This window comes from Crocodylus porosus, unplaced genomic scaffold (assembly GCF_001723895.1).
Source record: "Crocodylus porosus isolate Cpor-Errol unplaced genomic scaffold, CroPor_comp1, whole genome shotgun sequence".
In the NCBI taxonomy this organism is placed as follows: Eukaryota; Metazoa; Chordata; order Crocodylia; family Crocodylidae; genus Crocodylus; species Crocodylus porosus.
Genome location: NW_017728947.1, coordinates 32,223,870 through 32,249,009, shown reverse-complemented (window position 1 = coordinate 32,249,009; position 25,140 = coordinate 32,223,870). Strand labels below are relative to the sequence as shown.

Sequence of the window (25,140 nt, the reverse complement as noted above, 5' to 3'; positions counted from 1 at the left end):
AATGGTGTTTTTAGATGTACTTACTTAAAAATTAACCATTCTTCAAAAGCTTCATCAAATTGAATTAAAATAGTACTTATAGGTATTTGAGTCATATTTCTCTTTTTATATAATAAACATAGATGGTATTTTTTTGTGCCTACAACATGGCCCAGAATGCAATATTTACCTTCTTTTTGAAAGGCAACATAAAGAAAAAAAGATGTCTTCATGGTAAGCAATTGAGTAGCAACAGCTGGCAATCAGTGCTTGCTCTTTGGTCAGCTCTCCCTGGAATGCTGCAGCTTTTACTTTTGGTTTCACTTAAGTGGCAAAACCTGCCCTTAGTGTATTTCTCACATGTAATGTGCACTCCAGTTCCCTGGTTTTGGGGGGAAAGGTACATATGGTATGTGGGAGAAAAATATGGTAGCTGCTATTTCCAGTATGTTTGCCTGCTTTGTTTCCTTTTTTTCCTTAGTAAACTAGCAACTACACAGTAATTACTGAATTATTCAAATATAAGAGTAGGGTTTTTCCCCATCAATTAGCAAAAAAAAAATTCCCATTTTATGTTTGAATACAAGAAAACCTGATTTAAATGCATTAGCTATCCTTAAACTGCTGACGGAAGCAGCAAGTGCTTAGTAATGGAAATCAACTATGCATCTGATTAAATGCAGCCCACAGTAAGCATGTCTGTAAAGCACATGGTCCTTATCGGGGAAACCATACTGATGGGGACCCTTTTTGGGAAGAGGGGGGGCGGTACCCTAAAAAAACAAGGAAAAAAAAACAGGCAGGTGTTCCTTCCACAGGGAACTGGCACTGGGCCTAGAGTTAACTGGAAATACCAGGCTGGCCTCAGAGCTAGCCCTGACGCCCTTCCCTTGGTGCCAAAAATACTTGATTTTAGCAAAAGGCCAAAATTTTTTTTCTTCAAAAATGTATATCTATATATAGACAAAGAAAGTTAGTGGTGTATATAGATATACCATCTAGCATACCTTTTTCACATGCCTTAACTCGTACTCAAAACCTGAGGACCCATTACAATAATCAGACCCGTGCTTCCACCGACATTCCTTCCTTGATACTGTTACACCGTCTCTTAGTATTAGCCCAGATTACAAGGTTTAAGCTATCAGTTCACTCACTGTTGCTGGTGGTTCTGCTGCTGCTGTCCTCGTTGCTGTCACTCGGACCAGTTGCGTCATTGTCTTCTTCGCTACCACTGTCTGCTTCTCTAGGGGGGACATTGAAGGGCTTGTGGCAGCTGTCCCTTTTCCAGGTAGAGTTGGCTGCATCCTCCCCATCCTCTCCCACTGATATTTTTTTTTTTTTTTCTGGTAGTAGGACTAGAGTTTGCTCTGAACCATTTTAACAGTCTGCCACTTTGAGTTCCGTGTGCCTGTGCATCAGGAGGTTCCTGGACTTCCACAGGGTGCTCCTGATGCAGGACATGAGCTGATTGAAATGGTCTGTTGGGTTTCACTTGTGTTTAGTCAGGTGACTGTACAGCGCTGCCCCTCTTGTCATCCGTCCAATCCATCACCGCGTCACAAAGTTGATTTACCTTTTTCCAGACCTCCTTGGTATACAAGCACAGCCAAAGGAGGTGGTCAGTGGTTTTTGTTGCACCTTGACAGCTTACCCTAGGGCAGCTAGGTCAGCCTCTCTGCCGCTTTGTGTCCTTGTGTTCTGTCTGAGAGTTCGGTGGGCTGTCAGCCAATTCCAGTCCCTGTGGTTTTTCTGAAGGTTCTTGTGGAAGATGTGCTCCCACATGGCTTGGCAGCTGTTGCCAGGGAGTAGGTCCACAAGTGACAGTATATACTTGACTCTGACTGCCTCCTGTATCTTCCTGTGGTTAGACATAGTCATAGGGCCTTTGGTGTGTAGCCCATACTCACTGCAGAAATTGGTAAGGACCTTGTAGAACCATGGTTGGTCCATGGTCAAGATACTGATGGGAACCTACTACAAGGATAGGTTAGTGCAGCCCATCTGAAATAAGATGCATTGCCCATTGTGCTCAGTCCCACTCAGCACCACCTCTCTTTTTCATAGTGAACCACTACATTGAATTTATTTTGGCTGTGTATTCACTCCCACAGCTGAGCTATGCCTTTCTTTCCTATTTCCAATTATTCCTATTTCTTCACCAGACTTTAATGTCTGGCAAAAATCACTAAACTTCTGTCTACATGAAAGGCTTTCTCAACCCCTTCCTCCTGCTTTCAGCCCATCACATGTCATTAGGGTGGCCCTGCCCTCCATGAGGTGGAGGTAGAGGTGGACCTGGTGGCCCCATGCCTCATCTGCGTATACATTTTTAGAGGATCCAGTCATGCGTGAGGGGCTAATTCACGTAAGGATTCTTTGTAGGGGGGTATCACATACTGAGCAATGCTGGGCTGTAAAGTCACCATGGGTTTAAATGCTGTTGACTCTTCTGGGCCCAGCCCAATGAACTATGATAAATCATGAATCTTCTGGTTTTTTACTTTTATCATGTGTAGTTTGTGCTATGGATAAGTAGGTATAAACGTGCTGCTCAAAAGTGTGTTTATGGAGTATCAGTGCTGAAACTTGCCAGAGTTTGCAAAAAAGGTCAAATACATCAGTTCAGATGAACTAAGTCTTATTTTCCCTGCTGTAGTAATGGGAGGGGAACATTCCAGGTTAACCTCCAATAATTAGGGCTTATTACCTGGAAAATGGTAAAAAAAAAAAAAAAATTATACATTTTCCATATATAGAATCTATTTACTGGGGGGGGTTCATTTGAATTTAGGGTCATCTTAAAATTGAGTGAATATGGTATATACATATTCCCCTCTTATTTAGAGGGGAGGAGAAAAGGAGCTGTAGGATTTCTCCTTTAAGAGTATATTATCACAAAGTAACAACATATTTACTCCCCTTCTCCATGTTATCTCTTTTACTGCAGAATGACTTTTTCTCAGTATATAAGACTCCTGTCATGTTGTTCTGAGATGTAACAGATTCACAAATAGCAAATATGAAGGTAGCATATTTTAAAGACTTTAGAAGCAACAGTATCAGTTGTTTTAGCACAAACACGTTGAATTTGGCTGTAATCTTTTGATTTGATGATATACAAAGAACACCCCTGCCATATCCTAATCACCTTTTAAGAGGTAAAAGTTAGTGAGGGAAAAATAAACACAACCCTCCATTCTATGAGGTAGTTGATTGAAAAAGGTAAACTCTAAGCAATAGAACCCTGTTAAATGGTCTCTACCAATTAACTTGCCTTTGAATTTAGGCTGTAATTGGCTCTTCGGCATTCTGATTGTGATGATACTTTGTATGCATTTTACCAAACAGTGTTTGTGTGCCTGAAATTTAAACATTGCATAAAATTGTTGTGGATATTAGGGCTGTGTGAAGTTTCAGTCCCCGATTCGATTCGGCAGAGATTCAGCCTGACTCGGTGGCTGAATCTCTGAATCCAAATCAAATCGGAGGCCCCTTTAATCTCTCTGACTCAAATCAGAACCCTCCAAATTGCTTCTGTGAGATTTGGTGATTCGGACATAGAGACAGCTTTAAATGGTTTTTCTACATACCTCTAAGTACCAGGTGGCTCATCAATTATGTGATGCTGGGGTGCATGGAGTGTCCCACAGAAGTGCAGGGGGCTCCCCAGTGTGCTTGGCAGCAGACCCGAAAGTGGACCAGAAGCACTTCTGGTCCACTTCTGGGTCTGCCAGGGAGCACGTGGGGGGCCCCCTGCTGCATCCCTTGGCTTGGTGACTGGGTCTGGGGAGGCACCCAGGGTCTCCCTGTGGCCAGTCACTGAGCTGGTAGGGCATGGGGATGGCCCCAGCACACACCCTGGTGGACCCGGAAGTGAACCAGAAGTACTTCCAGTCCACTTCCAGATTCATCGCCAAGCACATGGATGATCCCCCGCCCCGCACTCCTGTAGGATGCTCTACCCACCCCACTATTGCAGTGTTCACAAGCTGTGCTGATACCTCGGGGTATGTAGAAAAAACATTTAAAGCTGTGTCTGCATCTGAATCGCTGATTCTTTGAATCGGCATCAAATCTTCAGATTTGGATTTGGGCAAATTGAATCGGGGACAGTGATCCAAATCAACAAATCAAATCACTGTCCCTGATTCAGGCTGAATCCGAATCAAATAGGGCCCGTTTCATGCACCCCTAATGGATATCTACAGAAAGATTGTTGGGTGTCTTATTTTGATAGTATCATAGCTCTTGTTATTAAAAAATGCATCTTCATTTATATCTTGGGTACATTTTGATGTAAATAGAACAGGGTGTTAACAAACGTAAACAGGCTTACCTGGTTCTGAAGGAATTTATATTAGAAATAAATAATACTTTAAATATAAGGAGACAGATGTCTGACTTCTCTCTCAAAACCAAGTATTTAAGATTAGTCCAGCTATGCATGTGCCTATTACACTTATGCAGGTGGATTTGAAAGTGCAACTCTCTAAAGAGCAAGAGGTTGAGAATACTAGCAGTTTGAAGGAGTAGGAGGATAAGGAGTGGAGGTGGCTGCAGACTGCAGAAATTATAGCTATAGCAACAGTGTTTTTTCTTTTTCTTTTTCTTTTTCTCTTCCTCCTCCTTTTAATACTTTTAAAATATTCTCTTCATGTGCTGGAAAAAATGCTATCCCTGAACCAAATGGAAATAATGGGGAATCTTACTAAATTGTTTACCTTCAATGAAGGACTTCAGTATTAAAATCTTACGTACATCTCTAATTTTGCAGTTAGCTGTTACAGTACTTGTTTAAAAAAAACACACACAAAGCATTGCAATTAAATATACAAATTCTCAAAACATAGATTTTTAGTTAGAATAATCAACCTAGTGAATTATCCTGGCTTGTTCAACGTTTAATAATACTGACTTGGTGATATTTTCAAAACAAAATGAACCTTAACTATGACCCAAAGAACTCACTCTTAACATGTAGATCAACTTACTATAGTGACACATAATAATAGAGTGCAAAATATAACTCACTAATTGTGGATGCTGAAAGCTAAAGCTCTTAGAATCTGTACATGGGACATGAAAGCAGTATGACTGGTGTAGTTCTCAAAACCATTTTTCTAAAAAAAGAAATAAATAAATGTTATGCAGTAATGCCTGCTGATGTGTATTGTGTGGGAAATAGATATCTGATCTAGACATTCCCAAAAGTTGTCTTTCTCAACTTCCCACTACAAAGAAAGTAAGATTTCAACCAGATCTAGACAGATTCCTTATTTTGGAGTATGCTTTAACCTGGGTTAGATTTACAGTGGGAATGAAACTTGCTTTGTTGGATTTCAAGACCTTGGGTGCACAAGCAGCTTTCCTGTGCTAACTATAGTGGTTTTAACGCCCTGTGTGGACACTATTCTAGAAAAAGGTACACTTATTCTGAAATAAGTGTGCACACAGGGAGTTATGTGGTATAATTGTACTGTAGCATGCTGGTTATTATTATTTGTGTGTTTATGGATGAGTCCTCTGAGGAGACAGGGAAACTAATTTAGGATTACCCAGAGTCAGCATTGGTTCTCAGTATAATTAAGGGGGCTGGGGAGTGTGCTCCAGCCTAAAAGCAGCCGCTGATAGGAGTTCCTTTGCGAACCTCAGATGATTTCCCTATGCCTCGGTGATCATGCTCTGTATTCACACCAGTTTTACTAGGAAACCTTAGAATGGGTCAGTACTGGAAAAAGAATGTTTTCTGCAAATTGTATTAAGGCAATACACCATGTTACAAATCACTATTTATTTTCCTGGGTAAAAGTATTTGGAATAAAAACTAATCATTTTCGCTCTTTTAAATATAATAGAATAACTTGGAGGTAGGGTGAAATACTGGAAAGAGTAGGCCACTACAATTTTATTTGAGGTGTCGCATCTTTAGATAATCATGCACGTTGTCTCTTGGCTGGCATATTTCAGGCATGAAGAAGTACCATAGCTAGAATCCTAATATGTCATTTTTTTACAAGTTCTGATCATTTTTCCAAACAAAATTTATTATTCTAAACTTAATCTAGCAAAATGGAAAAGGCCTTTTCTAAAGGAAGGTGGGGCAGGGAGGGAACAATAGGTATCCTCTCCCTATCCTCAATGTGGTTACTGCAGAAGGAAAATGTGTGTTTTTGCTTTGTTTTCTGTTTAAATATCTTTCTAGAACATTGTTTTTGCATGTGGTAAAGGATTATACACTCTTGTAACATGCATTTTGTGCAAGTTTAGAAACTATAATAAAAGCTGACTTTTCTTGGTTTGGAGCTGGTGTCTGCAGTTGTTTCTTTTAAATAGTTTCTTCTTTTTTTTTCTTACCTATTTGTTTAAAATAATTGAAAATTATAATAAAGAGCAGTGACAAATGGGCTGATTAGGAAAGCCTGTGAAAAGCAAGTGCATATGACTTAAATGAGGACATACTGGCATAAACGTAATCTAGTATTACCGATGAGTGATGTCATGAGTGAGTGCATCCAATTTGTAATCCTCAATTCCCTTACTCCTCACACAGTAGCAGAAGAGAAAATATAAGAAAAGCACTCTTGCATTCTTAAATCCCTTCCTTTAAAATTGAAGATTTAATATGGTTCCCAAAAAAATTACTTTTTATCAAGTAGAGAGAGACATTAGTCTTTCAGTAGTTACCAAATCTGGTGCATCCCAGTCCAAGAGCATCAGAAATAGGACATAATTTAACTGGATTGTTAGAAAACTTCCTAAGATTGTTTTTCATTGTAATTGCTGGATCTGAGTGCGATTTGGTGTGGGTTTTTTTGTTTTTGTTTTTGTTTTTGGTCTGGTTTTGTTTTGTTTTAAGACATAGCACTTTTAAAGTGGGGGGAAGGGAAACAACATAGCTCTGGGTTCTGCAAATTGTGGACCTGCATACATGGGTGATGTAGGATGGACTAAACTGCAATGCACATGATGAGCCAAGTGCTGATGCTCCTCCAGTCTCTACCTAAAGGGAATTTCACTGCATTAAGACCCAACTGTAACTTCCTGAGCCAGATGCATCATCCCTGTCAGTTTGCTTTCATAGCTGCCTCATTGCTAGAGTCTTGAAAGACAAGGAAGGACTGGTTCAGAGATGCAAGTCATCTTTGAAGATGGCTGTGGTCTTCTTTGGACAGGTAAAGTTCTGGAAGTTAACTCCCTTGGTAATTCCTGTTGGGGAGGGAGCCAGCACTATCATCCTCATCAGCACACATCCTTTCCAAAGCAGTGCTTGTGTATTTTAGGAAGATTAAAACCACTGCACAGATGAGTCCTAAAGTGTAAGGATGGGTGGGCAAGCAGGACACTACCTAATAATGGTGCGTGTATTCCATGCCCATTCTTTCCCACCTCCTCTTCCTGCAACTTTCCGGCTTCAGGTCTGGTTGGAGAGCAGTGGTGGCACAGAAGCATATGCAAGTGAAACGTATTCTGGTAACTGTAGTTCTGGACCAGGAGTAGAGTTTGCTGCTGTTGTGGGGAGCTGTCACCTCATTTTTTGCCACCAAAACAGGTGGGCTTTTTGTCTGCTTGACATGGGTTCCTGCAGTGAAGAAAAAAAGGGGAAAAAAAGAAATGAGTGAACTCCTAGCTCCAGTGCACTGCCAGCTGCCAAGCCTCTGGAGCCAAAAAATGTACAGGAGAGAGAGGACTGCCTTGGCCACAAGTTCTGGCCAATTATGAATCTGCTAAAGCACACAAAAGTTGTTTCCTGTCTACAGCAAAGACCAAGGACTTCAAAACCTACTCAAGTATACTTCTGCTTGAGCTACTGATTACCTTGATAGTCATATTCTAAGTGCTTGTTACTTTTGAAAATAGGATTTGGGCAATGCAAGGTCTAAGCAGCTAAGTGCCTTTTAATATCTGTCTTGTGTGCTATTACACAGCTCTTATTTGATTCTCATTCCCCTGATGCTCCTCCAGAAACTTGTCTGTCTGTAGTTATTTTTTTTCTCTTTTTAACCTGATGACTGCAATAACTGCACCTTCTTTATTCAGGCTTTTAGAGCAAGAACCCAGAATGTCAAATTCCTTTCCTTACTCTTTCTTAAAAGGCAAAAGGCTCATTTTCATGAACATCCCTCTTCCAAAAGTATCATCAGTCCTTAAAAAGACAAAACAAACACCCCCCCCCCCACCCCAACTAATTGGGAAAAGGAACTAATTAACATGAAAAGAAAAACGGCTCATTTTACCAGACAGGCTTAAATTAATTTTGTATTTCAGTTGAACATAGAAATTGCTTTACAGGCTTAAACTAGTGGGTTATCTGTGTCAAGATCCTGGCTTGGATCTATATCATCTTCATACATCAGAGGAAGATGCAAGGAACTGTGGGTTGGATGAATGGACTCTAAGGTAGATGGAAAACTGGCTGGATTATTGGGCCCAGAGGGTGGTAGTAGTAAATGGCTTGACTGTATAGTTGGCAGATTGTATCAAGTATAGTGCTCCAGGGGTCAGTTCTGGGACTAGTTTTGTTCAATATTTTCATCAAAGACCTGGAACACAGGATAGAGTGCACCCACAGCAGGTTTTTAGATGACACCAAGCTAGAGAGAGTAGTGGATATGCTGGAGGGTAGGGGTAGGATTCAGAGAACCTGACAACTCGAAGATTGGACCAAAAGAAATCTCATGAGATTCAGTAAGCACAAGTGTGAAGTCCTGAACTTAAGACAGAACAATCCATGCACTTCTACAGCCTGGGGACTGGCTGGCTAAGCGGCAGTTCTGCAGGAAAGGAACTGGGGGTTACAGTAGATGGTAAGCTAAATATGAGCCAACAGTGTGCCCTTGTTGCAAAAAAGGCTAATGGCATACTGGGCTTCATTAGTAGCAGTGTTGCCAGTAGATTCAGGGAAGTGTTTATTCCCCTTTATTCGGCACTGGTAAGGCCACATCTGGAGTACTGTGTTCAGCTTTGTGCCTCCCCCACTACAGAAAGGATGTAGCTAAATGGGAGTGAGTCCAGGGGAGGGCAATGAAAATGGTTAGGGGCCGGGGCACACAGCTTGTAACTGAGAGAACTGGGCTTATTTAGTCTGGAGAAAAGAAGACTGAGGCAGACTGGTAGAAGTCTTTGACTACCTGAAGGGGGGTTTAAAAAAGGATGGAGCTAGACTATTCTCAGTGGTGGCAGATGATGGAACAAGGAACAATGGTCTCAGGTTGCAGCGAGGGAAGTTTAGGTGAGATATTAGGAAAAATTCTTATGAGGAGTGTGGTAAAATGATGGAACAGGTTACCCAGAGAGGTTGTGCAATCTCCATCCTTGGAGGTTTGTAAGACCCAGCTAAACAAGCCTTGGCTGGGATGATATAGTTGGGGATGGTCCTGCTTTGAGCAGGGATAACCTCCTGAGATCCCTTCCAACCCTCATGTTCTATGATTCTATGAACTGTTATATGCATCTATGGACTAGTCCCATTATGTGAAACTCTTCCTTTTCCCAGAAAGCTTGTTTCTATCCTGACAATATTGGATAATATAGTCAAATAGTGTAAAGGGTCCTGAAGTTGTTGTTATTGTATCCTCCTGGGATACCTATCTTATGTGAAGGGGTACAGTGTGGACCAGCCATGGGCAGATCTAGAATTTTGAAAAGGGCGATGTCCATCATTACGTAAAAATGACACTAATTTTTCTCCAGTTAAAAATAAGCTAGAGGCTTTACTAATGCATTAGGGGCCTAAAGGTGCACTGATTCAGCTTAAGATTGAAGCAACAATATATAACTTTATTGGAATGAGTTAATAACAATCTGCAGGGCTGTGAAATAGAAGCTGCTCAGCACTGCTGGACTAGAAATGCTGCTGCCAAGGCCAGGTAATTGGTTTTAAACTTTGGGTGGACTAGGTGTGCCAACTGTGCAGCCCCAGAAACTGCCACAAGAAGCAAGGGGAAGTTTCTACTTTTATATAGAAAATTATAGGGATTAGGGTCACAAGTCAATGGGCCAAAGGAAGGGAACAGGTAAAAGGTAAAGAATCATCAATACTGTGGTCACATATACTCAGAACCTTAATTTTCCCTCAACATCTGTGGAGGTGTCCCTAGACAGGCCTTTAGTTCCTAGACCAGGGTTTCTCAACCAGTGGGACATGAAGGTCCTCCAGGTGGGACTTGGGTCGCAGTGTCGAAACCAGAAGTGCCATGGCAGGACATCCGGTTTCACTTTTGTGTGCTTCAATCAGCTGCTGGGGGATTCCCCCCACCCCTTGCTGTTCAGCTGACCTCTAGGGGACTCCCCCCTGTCAATCAGGGGACCAGGATTTTTTGACCTTCATGTAGGTGGGACATAAGGTGCAAAAGGTTGAGAACTGCTGTCCTAGAGCACTCAAACAACAACTTGCTGCTGCCCCCAAATCTGTGTCAAACTCCTTCAGTTCATGGTCCTAGCTGACCGAACCAGTGAGATCTCCTCCAGGTCCACCATGCACCCCTCTGTTTAGGGCTTGACTGGTTCCACTCAGCACACTGCTCTCTCTTCCCTTACACCAGCCTCAAGCTTCCCTTCTCTTTTTCTCTTGCCTCCCTGCCCCTGGAGGTTTCTGGGAGCTCTAGTCCAAATTAAGTCAGCGCAATTCTGCAGACTGCCTCCTGGTTCCTCCTGCTGTTACATACATTGCATTCACATTATACAGAAATCAGATCACCAGTGCATATATCAAAATCTGCCCCTGGGGACCAGCCCCTGGAAAAGGATGTAATATACACTGTTTGTCAATTGACTACACAAAAATAAAATGTTTGATATCAGAATTCTGGCCTGGTGTATATTCCTGGCTCTAGATATGGCTAAAGCAGAAGTTAAAACAATCCAAAACAAATATTTGATGGATTCTTTCTGAAAAGTCAAGCAACTAAGTAGATAAATCTTGGATGGGACAATGAGAGTAGTTTTTATATTCCGGTGCCTGCAACATGTATGGGAAGTGCTTTCCTGTTTCTCATGAATGAATATTGAACGAGACTTCACAGTAATGGTTATAAAGTAAGCAGAAGTACTAGCAGGGTTTTGCGAAGGGGGGACTTGAGCTTTTCCCATGCAAATTCTCCAGTGATGGCTAGTGGAAGGCACACTGAGATGGGGCCCATTTGGGCTTAAAGTTCATCTCCAGAAAAACGAAAGTGAAATAAAAGAGTAGGAGTGTGCCTGTCCATGGGTTCAGGGAATTGAGAATGCTTGTTCAGGTCCTGCTGGTTGCATGGAACTTTGCTTATGACAAGCCTGTGGCTATCTATGATAATGCCAGTGTAGCACACTTGACATTTTCATATTAAGACTCAAAAATTAATAAATAAGGATTGAGACCAAATTTTCAAGATGCTGATCATGCCTTACAAATGAACAAAGTTTAGCCATTATTTTTATTAACCTGAGAATAATTTATTCCTTTGCTTATTAATAATCTTTTGTTCTCTTGCCCTCACCTTGCAGTGAGGGGTTAAAAGTAGGGCTGTGCAAAATTTCACCAGCTGTTTCATTTCAATGCTGTTTCAACTCATTTTGAGCTCGAAACAGCAAAATCAAAATGAAATGAAGGGCTTTCCTCAAAATGAAATAAGGGCAGTCAAAAATGTTTTGAAACATTTCGAGTTTCAAAGCTGAAACTAGGCTTACTTTATATTTCCCTGCAAGCAAGGCGAGGGAGGGGGAAGAGGAGGGAAGGGACTGCTCTGATATTGATTGTGATTGTTTGTCTGCCTGAGATGCTGCTGATCCTACTGTGCTGCTTACCTGTTATTACCTGTTGTCATTTAAAGTGGTGGAATGGATGAGGCTTTAGGGGTGGAGGAGGCTTCATTGTGGCACACTACCATGTTATATAGAGGTCCCAAGTGCCAGTGAGGGCACACCTTACACACACACACACACACACACACACACACACACACACACACACACACACACACACACACACACACACACACAGTGTCACACTTGTCACGAGTTTTGCTTGTCAGCAGCTTGAGCTGCAGTTTCGTAGAAACCCCTGCACCTATCTCCTTAAATCTTGGCAGGAATCATGCCCTCAGAAGGGGCTGCCATCTCTGCTGTTTTCATCCAAATCTGCCAAAAAATGACAAAGTTATAGGCAGTTTCATGCTTCCCCATTATAGCCTAAACAAAATAGCGTAGAAATCAAATCACCAGTGCATACACCAAAACAGCGTTAAAACAGCAAAACAGTTTCAACCCAAAAAAATGGAACAGTGCTTTTGAAATTAAATGAAATTTGTAATGAAACACTGTCCTGTCAAAATGGAAGTCTAAATGAAATGCTGCTGTTTTGCACAGCCCTAGTTAAAAGTAAATGGATTCCTAGTCTCCATGTTATCTCTGCTCCTCAGGCCAGTGAGTTTTCTTTTTACTAGAAAGGTTAAACCAACTTGTTGGAGTTCACTGTAGGCGATATGCTTCCCCTACAATTTATCAGTAATTTCAAGTGACAAAATATGATTCCAGGACAGTTGGTACTTAGTCTGTCACAACAGCATTTAACACGCATGTTGATTTAACGGGCTTACTAACACCTCTGTGAAAATAGGTAACTGTTATTACCCTTACCTGTATAACAACAGAGAGACTTTAAAATTCTTTATTTGCCCAGAATACATAGTAAGTTGATGTCAAAACCAGAGTCAGAATAACTGAGCATGTCGACACAAAATGTTTACTACACATTTGATTAATTAGCTACACAGTAAATGTTGCACGGCAACATGTATGGCCCTATTAGGTTGGAGTAAACTAATTTACTCCACAGCAGGATAGTACTTGTATTTATTCTGCTATTGAGTAAAGAAACGCTGCACCAGTGCGCACATATAGATGCTGCTCTAGCTGGCTGAGGCATGAGGGTACTTCAGTGCAGGGCTGCCTGCTGCCTAACCCTCCACTAAAACACCCTCGTTCCCCAGCCAGCCCCTTCACAATATGTTGAGCCGGGGGGGAGCAGCCCTGGGCTGGCAGGCTGACTCTCAGGCCTCCTGCAAGCTGGGGCTGGTCCAACCAGATTTAACATACAGCGATCCCAGGTGCACGTGTAAACATGTGCCCAGAAGCAATAAACTCTGGTGCAGTAAGCACTGGAATTTATTGCAGTGCATTAATATGCACATATAGACATGTCCACTGAGTTTTTACTTAGTCACATGCTTAATCCACTACCCTCTGAGGTAAATGTTTAATCCCTGATATCAATAGCTGTACAACAGAAAATAATAATAAAAAAATACCCATTTCATAGAGGAGGGTTTTATTAATTAATGGTGTTTTGTCACTACCTCCTTTGCAACCTATATGTTTGGTTGGTTGGTTCTCTGTAACTAAGGTGACCATAAATCCCAGTTTTGGCTGGGACAGTCCAGGATTCAAAGGGCCGGTCCCAGCCAGTGGGTGAAAATGAAGATGAGAGTCCTGGAATTGCAGAGGTGTGGGGCACAGTCTAGAGGTGAGGTGGAGTGGCATGGTGCACCAGGCAGGTGAGTAGGCTGGCACACTGCTGCCCACATGCCTGGTATACCATGCTCCTCTCTCTCTGCCTCTGCCTGCAGCGGGAGGGAGGAGGGGCGGGGAGTAGTGTCCCACATTGCCTGTGGTCCCATATAGTCACCCTAACTATAATCCTATAAAGCAGAAAGCAACAGTATATGGGGGCAGGAGAAGGAAGGAGCCAACATTTCATTTTAAATACACTGCTTCTAGATTCCTGATTTGGATTTCTTTGTTTTCAGGGGCCGGACTTTCTCAAAATTCCCTTTGAAACTTTTTTTGCTTCTTTTTAGTGCAGCTTTCTAAACCTGCCAGCCCATTTCTATACAGCTTTTTGCCTTTCCCACTAGATGAACAATGTTCAGTCTACATTTCTATAAAAAGGTTGCTTATATCTGAATTTTAGTAGGCTAGCTTCCTGCATCATTTGAGTTCTGTTGATTCATCTCTACCCCAGTGCATGCTGTGGTATTTCTAAGAGCAGAAAGTGAAAATTTAGACTGTCTCTGTCTCTGTGTGCTGCAAGAGAAAGTAAAATCTCAAGATCAGAAGAACCTGAATCCATGCGTTACTCTGAGCCTCCAGATCTCAACTGATGGCAAAGCCTAATCTAAAATTCCTAGTTTCAACACATGCTGACTTGTTTAGATTATCCTTAGGTAAGAGAAAAAATAAATATATTTCTAATATGGTTGGAGTATTGTTAAAGACTCTTTGGGTAAGCATTACACTTCAACTGCTGGAATTGCAGTTCTATCAGCTGAAATGCTCAATGAACAAGCATTTACACCACTTCAACTGTATAAAAAATGGCTGATGTGATGGCAAATTGGAAATCTCCACTGCATCTGACAAGTTTGAAGTAATGATTGATTGGGGTTCAAGCACTGGAGTGAATGGATTCACACAACCCCAGTCAATTGAGGACGCAGGGATGCTGTCTAGCATCCCAGCATGCTCTTTTCCTAGGAAAGCCCAGCCTTTCTACAGCCCAGAGACTGAAGAGCTGTCAGATTTGCCCTGCCCAATGCTCATGGGGGACACCCATCTGCCAGCACTGGCCCCAGCTCGTGTTTCCTAGCTCCCTTAAACACCTCTTCCCTTGTACCTTGATAACCTGCCCTTATTGCCCAGAGACCCATGGCTACCCCTTTTTAGCCTGGACACAGCTTAGTCTGCGCCCTGCCATTCCTGGAGCCACCTCTGCTTCCTGCATGGACCATATCTGGCTCTCCAGACTGTGTCTATGCGGAGGGTAGAGGCAGGGGCAGGGTCCCATAGGGCACCAGCAAACTGGCTCCAATGTGTGCCCTGGGCTGCTGTCACCTGAATCCAGACAGGATCCAGAAAAACACACTGGGATATATGCTCAGAGTCCCCATGGCTAAGTGCCTTTTAGCATTGCAGGTCATCTACGGAGCATGCAGACGGCCCTTTCTGCTTTTGTACAGCTTCAGCCTGCACATGCAACTTCAGCTGGTTGATTTGAATATTTGTACCTACCTTTCAGATCACTTTTTTTTTTTATGATGAATATTTGATTAGTAATAAATATTTATTGTTTTCCTCTTGCATCCATCTGCACAAAGACTTTTCAATAATAAAGATAGGCTTAATATATTTGACTTGTATTGACCTAGACCTCTTCCATTTTAGTCACCAGTCTGCTTGCTAATTTAGGTATTTTAATGAGTCATAAGCTTTGCATTATAGCACCAAAGAAAAATGATTTTTAAAAAATTTTTTGTCATTTAGTTTTGTCCCTTGATGTATTTTTGGTACTAAAAATACATCAAGTTTTAAAAAAATCAGCTTTTTGCTTCTTTACATATAATGTAATAAAAAAGTGTGCTCTTGGAAAACCAATGTTGCTATTAAAACGGCAGCCTGGGGTTAAATACAATCCATTCACTTGTGTAATGCTGAATGTTATTACATAGGGGATATATATTAGACTTATATGAAAATAGCTAAATAAAGTGAACTGTATATTTTCTGTCAATTTACAATTTTACATATTTAACATAAATACATGGTATAATCAGATTTTTTACTAGGAGTCTGCATTGTAGATCAGAGGCAACATTCTTTTAATACACAAAAGTATTAGATGTATTGATCTCATAAAGAAAATGCATTAAAGGTAACTTTATGTAATGATTTGGTTTATCCCATGGGTCTCGGGTTGCATGTGCAAATTACTGGATCCTAGTAAAGAACATCTCTCTAATGACACTGAGAGTACTTATCTGGAGGAAATATTGAGGGGAAGATACCCCTGAACACATGCATTTACCCACATACAGGATCATATGCACATACAGGATCAACAGAAAATTTTTCCAGGCTGGCAGTCTGTCTGTTTGTGATTTTTCAATTTCTGTTCCTTTTAGGACCCAACAAAAAAGCTTCAATTAGATAGATCAATCATGAGGTCTCCACTGACCTCTAAATGGAAAAGCAAATAATTAGCAACCTGATGTTTTCAGACAATGAAAAATATATTCTGCATTTTGAATGCCCAGTAATAATTGTGGTTCCCTAGCTCTATTGTTTGATTCTTCTTGCATATTATATCATTCCAGTGACCTCTCCCAGGGGCCATTTACCTCATAAATTATGTTTCTACTGCTCTTGTTTGTTGCACAAATATTGATCCAAGCCTGGTAACATGTATTTGTAAGGTGAATTCATTTCTTTCTCTGTCTTGTCTTGTCACGTAACTATTCCCTTACCATCCCCTTAGGATTCAGTGTCTCCTCATTTTGCATCTAATTATGAAGTACCTAGGGCACTATATAAATACCCACATCACCTTCTTTACAAATTTGTCTTCTCTCACCTAAGATGTAGACTCAAGATATGCATGCAGTTGGCACTGTGTATGCACCTTGGAATTCTGAAGCGCAAGATTTTGCAAATTATACTTTCAGCAAACTGAAACCATGCACATATATTGAATTGACTGAAGCCCACTTTGAAGAGTAGTCTTTTGTTTGTTTGTCAGTCACTCAATTGACTTGTAACCTTAAGGAAAATTATAACTAATCATTTTACTATTATAAATTAGAATTTCAAAACCTTATTTTATTCTGCTTTAGGTAAATTTGAATAAAATTGCCTTTTTGGAAAGTACAGAGGTATAGGTTGTAGCTGTGTTGGTCTAAGGACATAGGCAGACAAGGTTTTATAGTTTCACAGATAGTAGGGTCAGAAGGGACCTGAGCAGATCATCAAGTCCGACCCCCTGCTATGGCAGGAAAGAGTATTGGGGTCAAACAACCCCAGCAAGGTGATTATCCAGCCTTGTCTTAAAGACCCCCAGGGTAGGAGCCAGCACCACTTCTCATGGAAGTTGGTTCTGGATCCTGGCCACCTGACAGTGAAGTAGAGTCTCCTGATGTCTAATCTGAATTTACCCTCTGCCAGTTTGTGACCATTATTTCTAGTCACTCCTGAATAGTGCTCAGGGGAATAGGGAGTCCCCCAGTCCCTATTGGTCCCCTGTGACCAGGTTGTAACAGGCCACTAGATCCCCCCTCAGCCTTCTCTTGTGGAGACTGAACAGGTTCAGGTCCCATAGCCTCTCCTCGTAGGGCCTGCCCTGCTGCCCCCTGTTCATGCGAGTGGCCCTCCTCTGGACCCTCTCCATGTTGTCCGCATCCCTCTTGAAGTGTGGTGCCAAGAACTGGACACAGTACTCCAGCTGCGGCCTGACCAGTGTTGCATAGAGGGGGAAGATCACCTCCTTGGACCTGCTCGAGATGCATTTGTGGATGCATGACAAGGTGTGGTTAGGCCGGCAGCGTGGGGATGCAGTCAGGAAGGCCATGTTCATCTTGGCATCAGTGATGACACCAAGATCCTTTTCTGCCTCTGTACTGGCGAGAAGGGAGTTCCCCAGCCTGTAGGTATGGTGCTGGTTCTTCCTCCCCAGGTGCATCACCTTGCACTTGTCAGTATTGAATCCCATCCTGTTCTCATCTGCCTACCCCTGTAACCTGTCTGGGTCTGATTAGCCTAATCCTTCCTTCTAATGTGCCGACAGCTCCCCTAATTTTAGTGTCATCTGCAGATTTGAACAGGGTGCTTTGTATCCCCTCGTCCAAGTCGCTGATGAAGCTGTTGAACAGTGCGGGCCCAAGGACCGAGCTCTGGGGGACCCCAGTGCCCTCATCCCTCCAGGTCGAAAATGACCTGTCCACTACCACTCTCTGGATGTGGCCCTCCAGCCAGTTGGCGACCCATTTGACTGTGCAGGTGTCGACACCACGGTCCCTCAGTTTCTTAATGAAAATGGGGTAAGAGAGAGTGTTGAAGGCCTTCCTAAAGTCCAGAAAGACTATGTCCACTGCTACCCCTGCATCTAAGGATTTGATGACCTGGTCTGACAGGACCTGCCTCTAATGAACCCGTGTTGGTTGCCCCAAAGCATAATCTCCCCTGCTGGTCCCTTGTGGACATGCACCATGATAATTCTCTCAAAAAGCTTACCCAGGATCAAGGTAAAACTAACTGGCTTATAGTTCCCTGGATCCTCCTTCCTCCCTTTTGTGAAGATGGGAACCACATTGGCCCTCTTCCAGTCCTCTGGCACTACACCAGAGCACCACAAGTGCTCATAAAGCCATGCCAGGGGTCCTGCAATGACCTCAGCTAATTCCCTCAGCACTCTGGAGTGGAGATTGTCCAGGCCTGCGGATTTGAATACATCCAGTCCCTCCAGAAATTCCCTGACTAGATCCTCCCTGACCCTTGGCCTAGGTGCACCTCCCCTGGGGTCTGAGGGGGAGCCCAGTGCGGGGGCTGATCTCGTATCTGCTCAGGAAAATGGAGGCAAAGAAGTCGTTAAATAAGTTAGCTTTGTTGTCTGGTGTGATGACCAAAGTTCCTAGCGTGTCTTGCAGGGGCCCCACATTACCCGGAACCTTCTTTTTGCCCCCTGTGTATTTAAAAAAGGACTTCTTGTTGTCCTTGATCTGGGAAGCTAGTCCCAGTTCCATTTCCGCCTTGGTCTTCCTGACTGCGCCCCTGCATCCCCAAGCAACCACAGTATAATCCTCCCTGGTTATGGGCCCTCCCTTCCGTTGGGTGTACGCCTCCCTTTTAGCTAGAAGACATTCCCGGATACTTTTGGTGAGCCGTGTGGGCTTTTGTGCCCTCCTGCTCCCTTTGATCTGTGTTGGGATTACCTCTCTTTGGGTTTGGAGGATCATCTCCTTAAGGAGCAACCACTCTTCTTGGACACCTGGCTCCCCTCCCCTCAGGGACCTCAGGGCTTCCCTGACTATTCTTCTTAGCTCATTGAAGTCCACCCTCCTGAAATCTAGGGCTGCTGCCTTGCTGCAGGCCTTTGCCACCTTGTGCTGGATGGTGAATTCCAGCAGGTGATGATTGATCGCTGTCACCCAGATGGTGGAGCACCCACAGCCCCCTCACCAGGTCATCACCTGTGGCCAGCACCAGGTCCACAAGGCATCTCCCCTGGTGGGGCTGTGCACCTCCTGGGTTAAATGGAGGTCCTGGAGGTTCCTTGGGTAAATCTTCATCTAACCTGAAAGTTAGATGAAGATGGAGGTTCTTTGGGTAAATCTCATATCTTAGCTGCAGATGCTTCCTCAGCCTAATGAAGGGTATTTAAACTGAAAAGCTTGCTAAGAAATAGTTGGAACAATTCTTGAATTGGTCTAATAAAAGATATGAAATTTACCCAAATATACTTTTTAAAAAGACAAGTTTATACTTAGGATAGTATAATCTGGTCTAAGGCTCAACAGCTTCAATGATAGAATTGACTGGGGAGCCACGTTATGGGTTCAGGAACCTCCTTCAGCAGTGCAGTAGTAAAGGGAGGGTGAGCAGGGCAACTTCCCTGGGCACCAAAGCTAAGGGGCACCCACAGGTGCTGCCTACCCAGGGCAGGGCACACTGGACGAAACTGCAAGTGGGGGGAGGGCTCCTCCCACTTCTGCATGCACTCCTGGACAAGCATGGAAGGGGTGGGTGCGTGCACCCTGGATCTGTGCGTGCAGTGAGGGTAGGCTTTGTCCCGGGTACCAGTCTTCCTTGCCACAGAACTGCCCTTCAGCCAAATTGATCACATCTTTCACGGAAGCTGCTTGTGAGCTTAATTACTATAAAACATTCCCAGTGTTTTAAAATGACAAAAAGGTCTTGAGCTTACAGGTTCTGAAAGAATGGTCTGTGGTTCACCCCCATGACTGCAGACAGTTAGCATGTACTTCATTTTAATTCCTAAAGGCAATTTAAAAAAGCCGTTTTTTTCCAAAAGAACTTTATCCATTTTTTATGCTGTTCCTGTAGAATAGCATCACCTTGTTGCCGCCTTAACTTCAATCTCATCATTCTACCAGGTCTTCACAGACTGAAGGGGTAAAAGGGTGTGTTCTCCATTTAGATTCTTAGGACCAGTCAATGTATTCTTTATCTTCATTTAGGAAGTAGAAATAAATAATATTACATTGGCATAAACAAGATTTTCTTCTGGCAATGGGGTCAGGTTACAAGGTGGTGCTGAGGGCCAGGGGGGAGGGGGGCAGGAGAAAGCAGCCCCTCCCTGCCCCATGCCTGGCACCCCACACTGCAGCCACTAGCAGCCGGCCTGGGGCTGCCTGTACCTGCTCCAGACAGCCCCACGCGGGCTGCGAGCGTCTGCAGCGTGGGGCGCTGGCCATGGGGTGGGCGAGGGGCTGTTTTTCTATGTGCAGGGAAGGAGGCCAGGGAAAAGCTGAGCACAACAGCGGAAGTGGCCCCTTCCCTGCCCCACGCTCTGTGCCCTATGCTGCAGGCATTCGCCGCCCCACTTGGGGTTGTCCAGAGCAGGCACAGGCAGCCCCGTGCAGGCTGCAAGCAGCTGCAGTGCAGGGCACTGAGCGTGGGGCAGGGAGGGGCCACTTCTCCCCCACACTCCTTCCTTGCTCGGGGTCCCCCCCCACACTTACCTGGGCTTCCCATGCTGGGGCAGCCACCTGCTCCCAGCCCAGAAACCCCGGTTGGGGCTTCCAGGCGGGGGGCAGGACCAGGCGGGCCCGCTGTTGTTGAAGCCCACTGGGTTTCCCCTGGGTCCTACTGCCCTCGGTTTCTGTCATTTTTGTAGTATAAATTCTCAGCGATGTACCTCTCCCTTCTCACCCTGCCAAAGTCATAGCTTTTGACTTATTGCTCTTGTATCTGTCAGCTCAGGGCTGAACTGCACTGGACCAAGCTTACTGCATTCCACTGCTCATGAAGTTTTTTTTTTTATGCAGACATAACATGTATTCTCTCTCCTCCAAAAGTCTAACAACAGGTATTCATGGAACAAAGCATCTCAGTAGTAAAGATTTTCTGCAAGTGCTCAGTGTGGACAAGCAATTCATTTTGAAATGCCTAACATCCAGGGTATGAATGTGCCCTACAGAGGATATTGGATAAACCAAACAAAAAAAAAATACTATTTAAAAAAATATTTGAAATCTATTTTTCTCCAGCTTTTGTAGTAGTGTAGTCACTGTTGGTTCCCAATATTTTACCAGCACAGAATTTATAACTTTTAGGCAGTAGCTAATACCTTCAAGTTGATTCTCAGTTTGTTGATTTTATAACAATAAAAACTGAGAAGAAAAGGGTTTAAGTTGGGGACTTCTCAGATCATATTAGCATGGAAATGAGGTTAGAAAGGTGAAAAGAAGGTAAGGAGAAAGTGTCCTTTTATAAAAGAAGCATTTAAAAAAAAATGCATCTTTTTTGCCACTCCTACGTTGGTTTCTATGGAAACAGAAGCAGAAACTGGGCCATCAGCAACCAGGAATCCATTTACACTTTAAATTTACTGCTTGAGCAGCCATGCGTTTATCTTTCCAAATTAAATCATGATAGAGTAATAAGTGCTAAATAAATTGGGGGGAAAATGAAAAATCCAAATAATAAAGTTATATAGCATCCTGAAGAAACACGTATATTTTGAAAGGTTGCTGTGCTGTGACAGATCTTATATGCAGATAAAAGAAGGATCTTAAAATGTCAGGAAGGTCAAAAAGTGTATTAAGAATAAATATATTTATTTATAGCACTAAAAGCACACTTTTGGTTATAAATAAATTAATGCATTGTATCTACTTATATTTTAGCTACCTAGTTTCCAGTACATTTATTACTTAACCATTTCTAGCTGTATGCTATTTTTAGGATGGGAGGGGACTGAACAAGGCAAATGGGCAAGGCAGTTGCACTTTCTTTTTTTATCCAGTTCACATAAGGCTGCAATGTTGGTTAGTTATCCCTTGGTCAAATTAATAAATAAATAAATAAATAAAGCTTGGCAGGTAGTACATGTTGTTATTGAGGTTGGCTAATGCTTCCCATCTTGAAGATTCCATTTTCAGGGCTGTCCAACTTCTAAGTGACTTGTGGGGGGGGGGGGGGACACCCCAGAGGCCACATTAGTGGGGGCCATGCATCCATGGGCCCACCAGGGCAAGGCATAGACCTTTCCAAGCTGTATGCCACACAGGAGTCCCCCTGCCTGCTGCACCATGCATCCATGCCTCCCCACCCACTGCTGCACTGTGTGCCTACATGGGCCATCTCTGACATGACAGTGTGCCTCTGCCCTTCTGTGCATCATGCCCATGGTCCCAGGTTCACCCTGTTTCCTAAGCCATGCTGTGCCATATTGCACTGCCCTTTGTTGCAGGGGCAGCAAAAGCCAAAGAAGGGAAAGGGAGCCCAGAGACTCTGGCTGCTGGAGTGATGGGGGTAGCAACAGCTGGACCAGAGCTCAGGTGCCTCAACTTAAATTGTTGAGCTGCATGTGGTCCACAGGCCATCAGTTTGCCTATACTTTGTAAACCCCAGCTTATATTTTAACCAAACTTCAACCCAAACTTGGGATGAAATTTTCCATGCCAAATATGTTCTCCTTTCTGACTTATACAAAACTTCAGGCATTTCTAAAAATGTTGTTTTTCTCTATTTAAAAAAATAAATAAATGTTAGCCTTTCACTTGAAATGAACTAGTAACTCTCATCTTTAGAACAAAGATTTGCAATTTGGCATGGACTGCCAGCTGTACCTATACAGTCATTCACATTTGGCAAGGCTATAAGCATTTTAAAACTTTAATGCATGATCAGTACGGACTTCTCAGTGTAGCAGCTAAAATGATTGATGGTTCTTCCCTTATTTAAAAAAAAAAATGGCTCTGACTAGATGGACATGAACCCTTACAGAGCAAATTGGTATGCTCCAACCAATGACTATGATAAGGAAACTGAACTTTTCCTGTAAGGTTTCTCCAGGCCAGGGGAGAGGTGGGTCAGGTAATACAGGAGCGAAAAAGAGCTGGTGCTCTCCAATACTTGTTTTTGTTGCCAGCCAGGTACTATGGGAGGAAGTCTTCTGATTTGAAGGCAGAGTAGACCAGAGTCAAATCTGGAGGCAGGAAAAGTGGGGTTGAGAGTTGAGACTGAGATGGGTAAACTGTGATTGAGATGGGCAGAACACAGATTGGACTTTCAGGGAGGAAAAAGCTTCCTGTTATTGGGTAAGGGAACCCAGAGTTCCCTTAAGGTATCTGGAATGCTGGGCAAGGGCTCTGGGTCTGGGAGGCAAGAGGGAAGAGAGGCGTAGTACTGGCTGGACAGGGAGACTGAAACAAGGAAATAGTATAAGCAGAGAAATATGATGTGTGGGGGAGATAGGAAGGGGAGCTAAGGTGCATTGTGGGATATTGGAGAAGACTTGTGGAGTACCTGAGACTGAGGTATTCAAAGAGGGAGACATGGGTCTGGGAGTCAGCAGGAAGGGAGTGAAAAGATGGATCAGATGAGGAGCCAGAATAAAAGGAAGTAGGCAAAAAAAAAAACTGGGATTAGATGTGAGGAGGAGGGGTGATGGCTAGAAAATAGCATTTAGAGGCTTGCTCTTGGGAACTGGCTTGTAGGTGAAGTAGATATTGTATTAAAACCATGGTCTAGGGTAACAGCAAGGGTTAATTAATTTCTAAAAGCGTGTTTGTGGCAAAGTCTCCTTCAAGGCTCACTGTGTCTGACACAGGCTGGGAAATTGAAGACATGCATCACACTGTTCCATAACAGAGATAAGGGACTCTGCAGCATTGGCCAAGTCACAGTGCCCAGCTACAGAGTCCTTGGAATTTCTGATGTTGGTACATGGACCAAATTAGAAGAAACTGGTAAAGCCCAAAGCATGTGTGCACGTGATGGGTTTGTGAAACAAAGGAATATTCTGACAGGATAGAATGTGGATAGTATAATGACCAAAAGGAGACCAGTCATTGATGCCCAAGAGTGAAGAGTCATCAGAAGGGGGAAGAGAATACAAAAGGAAGGATTTTAGGGTCCCCAGGAAGGAAACCAGAGGCCACCATGGACAGAGGGCATAACACCAGACCATTTCACCCACCTCACCGGGGAGGAGGGTGGGTCTTGGCTTTCATCCTCCAGGCTGCTGTCATTTGGCATTCAAGAGAGAACATCTGAGCGAAGCTTGTATACTGGCCTGTCATACCTTGACTCTCAGTTCTAGGACTGGTAGATATAGAATTGTTTGCATTATTCTTATCTGCTATCACTCTGTATCAATAAAATTTGCCTGTTATCGAATGGAGAGGTTGTGGTTGGTCTGAGGATTTGCGTCCACCCAAAACAAGGTATCTGGGTCATAAATCCAGTGCCAGCAAGATGGAAGACCAGATTGGGTCTTGAATGGCAAACCTGATGGGGCAGGGACCAGATGCTACTCCAATTCAGTCAGTATAAAGGTGTGGAAAATAGAACTGAGATGGTGCTAGGGTATACACAAGGTAAGAAGAGGAGGGGTGTATGTCCATACACAATGGAGAGCACTCCTAACCAGAATCTGGAATGATATGGTTCTGGTTGGGAGAACCAGAACCAGATTCAGGGGCCTCGTGATTTCTCTCTTGTCTGCAAATGTTTGAAGTCCATTGACAATTTTATGTCTTATTCCCTTCTAGTGCTAGACTAAATGAGGGATAGTAACCTATTGCTATTGACAGTTACTCTGTTAGCCCAAATAGCAGGTGTCTCTTCAATGAAATGAAAGGTGACCCATGTGGATCTCAATATAATATCACAAATGGATATTCAGCTTATTCTTTAAAAAAAAAACAACTAGGAAGTTAAACATTGCATTAAATAATTTGATGAAGAAACATAAAGATGCTATGTGTAAGGAGGAAGAAGAAAAGGAGATGGTGGGAGGGGGGAAATAGCAGTTTTTAAATTTTTGAAAGTCTGTCTTACACACGGAGAACAGTTGTCCTTCTTTCAAACACAGGGCAGTGGGTTTTTAACTGCAGCTTTTTGAGAGAATTATCATGGCGCATGTTCATGAGGGGCCAGCAGGGGAGATTATGCTTTGGGGCAACCAACATGGGTTCATTAGAGGCAGGTCCTGTCAGGCCAACCTGGTGGCCTTCTATGACCAGGTCATCAAATCCTTAGATGCAGGGGTAGCAGTGGACATAGTCTTCCTGGACTTTCGGAAGGCCTTCGACACTCTCTCTCACCCCATTCTCATTTAAAAAAAACAAAAAACTAGGGGACTGTGGTGTCGACACCTGCACAGTCAAA

At 43.2% G+C, this 25,140-nt stretch overlaps 1 protein-coding gene and 1 long non-coding RNA gene across 5 annotated transcripts in view; both read left to right on the top strand.

Moving 5' to 3' along the window:
- SHANK2 (SH3 and multiple ankyrin repeat domains 2) overlaps positions 1 to 25,140 on the top strand; it is a 771,218-nt gene that overhangs the window by 544,909 nt on the left and 201,169 nt on the right. The window lies entirely within an intron of this gene.
- LOC109321152 lies at positions 1,011 to 16,869 on the top strand. Its single transcript, XR_002103984.1, has 4 exons — positions 1,011 to 1,458; positions 6,401 to 6,403; positions 16,662 to 16,667; positions 16,859 to 16,869. It is a non-coding gene; the product is annotated as an uncharacterized LOC109321152 (long non-coding RNA).